The sequence below is a fragment of the Macrobrachium nipponense genome, chromosome 34 (assembly GCF_015104395.2).
Source record: "Macrobrachium nipponense isolate FS-2020 chromosome 34, ASM1510439v2, whole genome shotgun sequence".
Lineage (NCBI taxonomy): Eukaryota > Metazoa > Arthropoda > Malacostraca > Decapoda > Palaemonidae > Macrobrachium > Macrobrachium nipponense.
Window position 1 is genome coordinate 39,167,960 of NC_061095.1, and position 4,662 is coordinate 39,172,621.

Consider the following 4,662-nt stretch of genomic DNA (forward strand, 5'->3'; position numbering starts at 1 on the left):
GGAATCGGTATAAACTAATAACCTCATTTATTAGCCGAATCGATATCGTCACTGAATACCTGACTTCATCTCCATCCGTTTACATATATGAAAATATATTGATCCCGATGTAGAGCGAATCAGATATTAAAGGACATTAGTAGCCCGAATAAAAATAATATTATATATATATATATATATATATATATATATATATATATTATATATATATATATATATATATATATATATATATTATATATATATATACATATATAGATAGATATATAAGGATTGAGAATATATTATGAATATAATTCATTATCTTGGATATGCATATCTCGAGATGATAAAATGTCAATTCAGGAGTGTGTCGGACGGATGTGGTAAGTGATTACATTCTTTAAAATTATAGGTTCAGCGGGGTCTTAAAATGTTGACACATCAATTTTGTTGGCACGATGTCGAAGGTTGCTACCTCAGGGCAAAGACTGGTCACGTCTTATGCCCATGCATGAGCAGAAGTAAGGTATGCTTCTAAATCTAGATTTAGTTAGTTCATGGGTGTGACTATGATCTGTATATGACGTCATGCATCTGTTCCAGTGCAATGAAGTTGTTACATTATATCAAGAGGAGTGTCTTGTGAGAAAGTTCGTGCTTGTGTACGTACGAAGTTCCCCTACATAATGCGAGAATAACGTTAGTAGGCGCTTAGAAGCCGGCCCGTTTTAGAATAATTATGTCTTGATTGTTTCTAGTGGGTGCAAATAGTGTTGTAATGGGTAAGCATACTTTCGAGAATAACTTTCTCTCTTGTATCTTAAACCTTTATTTCAGACGTGTCCCTTTTCAAATGACTTCTTGATTTATGTCAATTTGTTTTTTTTTTTCTCTCTCTCTCCAGACGGATCTGGTTACGGTAGTTTCAATGGGAACTTTTCAGGGAGATATAATGTTGTTGAGAGACTATGACTTTTGAATACCTATCTTATGGCTGATGTCTAGTTATTGTAGAGAATGGGGTGGACGGGTTTAGTCCAATCCCCAGGGTTCTTTGGGCTTCCTGTTTGAGTTATAATAACAGTGATGCATTATTTGGAGTTTTTATTGGGTTTTGTTTTGAAACTAATGTTTTAGATTTTTAAATTATTCAGTTAAACATTTGTCTTTGAGAATTTGATTCATTTACTTGATATTTCTTGCTAATAAAACTGTATTTTTCTTATAATTTAAGAGTCTACTTTAATGACCTTAGGCAAAAGGGATATTGTGAGGTCGGGATGAGAGACGAGACGAGATGAGATGAGGAGAGAGGAGAGGGAGACGAGAGAGATGGATGAGAGAGAAGAGGCTGGTTGAGAGAGAGAGAGACAGGAAAGGAGGAGGAGTGGAGAGAGGAGAGACGAGAGAGAGAAAAGGCTGGTTGAGAGAGAGAGAGAAGAGATAGAGAGAGAGAGGTTGGTTGAGGTCACTCAGTGCCTTCCTGCTGTAAGGCCATGCTACCAAAATGCCTCCTCTCGAAAGAGGGGGTTATTACACACACAATCACACACATGTACACACACACACACATATATTTATTTATATATATATATATATATATATATATATATATATATATATATATATATATATATATATATATATATATATATATATATATAAAGCTTTTTTGCCACAAAGGAAAAAATGAAAAAGCGAGATAGCCAAGTACTTTCGGTCCTGTTCGGACCCTTTACTGAGACAAACTGATTTTACAGAGAACAACATAGTCAAAAGAAAGCTTAATATACAAACTGACACGCCCTTATAGCTTGCTAATCTTGTAGTGTCAGTTTGTATATTAAGCTTTCTTTTGACTATGTTTGTTCTCTGTAAAATCAGTTTGCCTCAGTAAAGGGTCCGAACAGGACAGAAAGTACTTGGCTATCTCGCTTTTTTTTTTTCATTTTTTCTTCATGGCAAAAAACCTTTATTTATAAATAGCATCACGTTTTATATACTTCGTGATCAAGTTATTCTATATATATATATATATATATATATATATATATATATATATATATATATATATATATATATATATATATATATATATATATATACATATATCAATTTCCAGCCTCTATTGAGATGTACACCATAATCATTGGAGAAATATACCTATAATATATTAATATTCTTCATAGTTTCATAGTTTGATAATCATAATCTGTGGATCCATCGTCATACATTTTTTCAGCTTTTCGCACCTTCTCTGTTTGTTTTTCTTACATATTTATTTATATACCATTTTTTTTTTCATTTATTTATGGATTTCTCCGAAGTGATATGCTATTGAGTTGCCTCTTGAATTTTTCTTGGTACTAAAAAAAAAAAAATACCTAATAAAACAAAATTTAAATAATTGTGAATGCATACATCATCCCTTCACAAAAACGTAATTTATGGTTATTAGTGATGGGGGCTTTAACCCTTGGTGAGGGTTTGATAAAGACCTAAGCATTAATATTTGGGTAATCTTGATAACAAATAGAAGAACAAAGTGATAATTGATTGGTGATATGTTGAAGGGTACAAAAGTTATAGTGTAGACTTCTGAACCTGTCCACCAACCTAGATATTTCCTTTGAAACAGAATTCTAAACCTAAGCTGTCTTCCATTTGTTTTTCTGGTATCGAAAGTCAATTCTGAGTCTGTTGTTTGAAATGTCAATTTTAGAACATCCAACAGAGGCTCAGGAAAAAACATAATGTCAGCAAAGTTCCAGCAGGAAAAGAAATAGTCCCTTTGGCAGGGTGGATTACCAGAAATAACATCCTGAATATTGTCCTGATTAAAAGCAATCATGAAAAAGACTACGGGAGAGGGGAAGGGAATTACACATTAAGCCTTTGCTATGCAAGTCAAGTTACTAACGGGAAACTGAGCAAGGTCGGGTCTCTCTCTCTCTCTCTCTAAATAAATAAATAAATTAATAAGTAAATAAATAAATAAATAAAAATAGAACAAGAAAAAAGTTTGAATGGAATTTAAAAAATGGTATAGTGCATCTTGAATGGAGAAATGAAAGAAATAGACAATGTTTAAAATTGCTACATTTCACTGAATAAACACATTACCTCATTACACAAAGTGAGAAAGTAAGACCAATCTTAAATCACAAGTTCCTCAAAATGACGCTCTAGCATGAGTGAAAGAAAAAAAAATCATCATAAATCTGTATTAGCAAAAGTATCAGCAAAAGTATGAAATTATATCGCATATCAGGAAACGGATACATATACATGATATGTGTCTTTTGATGAACCAGCTATTACCTTTTAGCATATCTTTAAACATAAGAATATGAAAGAATCTCTACTTCTTTAAAGCAACACCTAGCTTTGTATGTTATATTTTGCCTTCATATTAGGAATTATAGCAATACAAATATATTTCCAATACCATACAACGGTAATAAAAGAATTTAAAGTTTATGAGTTTTTTTTTCTATTTTTCATAGGTAATTAAAAGTAAAATGTGAATATACTTAATTACAGAAATGTTGAATTATACATATTGTGACGAAGTGCCAAGTATCTGGTTACTACACTTTCCATTCATTAATTGTTACCTCACAACAGTCAGACACCTGAACCTTCATCACAGGCAAAATACGACTGAATACTCTAAAGGCAACAGTGATCCCTTAAACAACTTACCAGTATCGTAGAAAATCACACAAGGTTCATTAAAACAGGTGTGAGGTAATCTAATATGTAATTAAACTAATTAAAGGGCAACTCCATCAACCACTTTAAAAGTCTAAGTATTCCTCTGATTTCAAAAGTCTAAGTACTTCCCTGGTTCTAACTCACTTCAACTAAATTGAAAGAAAACAGCTCAATTACCACTCTGTTTCTCCTACATGAAATTATACTTACTTACGTATACTGCTGAAAAAGAAATCACTTATAAAAATTTTAAATACAACAGAATATTCCTTATAAAACTCAAAATTTATAAGTGAAATTCGCAATCTCAGGGAAATTGACTGTTATTTGGGAACAACACAAAGTTCAAGATTAAATGAAAATTAATTTATCACAAAATCAAGAAAATTCATTTAATCGAAATTCAAAAGTGTTAGGTAATAATTAAAATATAGAAATTAATTCACAATTGCTAAACAACACTAAAACTTGAAAAGAATTCAAAGTAAATACAAAATAATTGACAAGTGTTAAATTCAATTAAATGTGCAATGATTAATAATTAAAAACAACCAAGTTTATTGAATTGTGAATGCAAATGAAAACACATCACAGAAAAAAGCCACACACTTCAATAAGAAAATGTATAAATGCACAAAAAATCACTTCAATAAGAAAAATGGATAAATGCACAAAAAATCACTTCAAATGAAACAAACAGATAACATAAAAATTTGCAATGTGTAAAAAATTGTAAATGTTTCACCAAATCACTGTAACTATTAGTTGCAACTAATAAACATTGTAATAAAGCATTACCTTGGTGCCAATTGTTTCTGCTGTAGCTAGTTCAAAAATTTCACGGCACAATTCACAATATTTTAAAAAAGAAAAGGCACCGTTACACACTTGTACAATGTTTGTTCAGATTCCACAATAAGCACTAACTAATACTAAATAACTCTAAGAAATCCGAAATCCTAA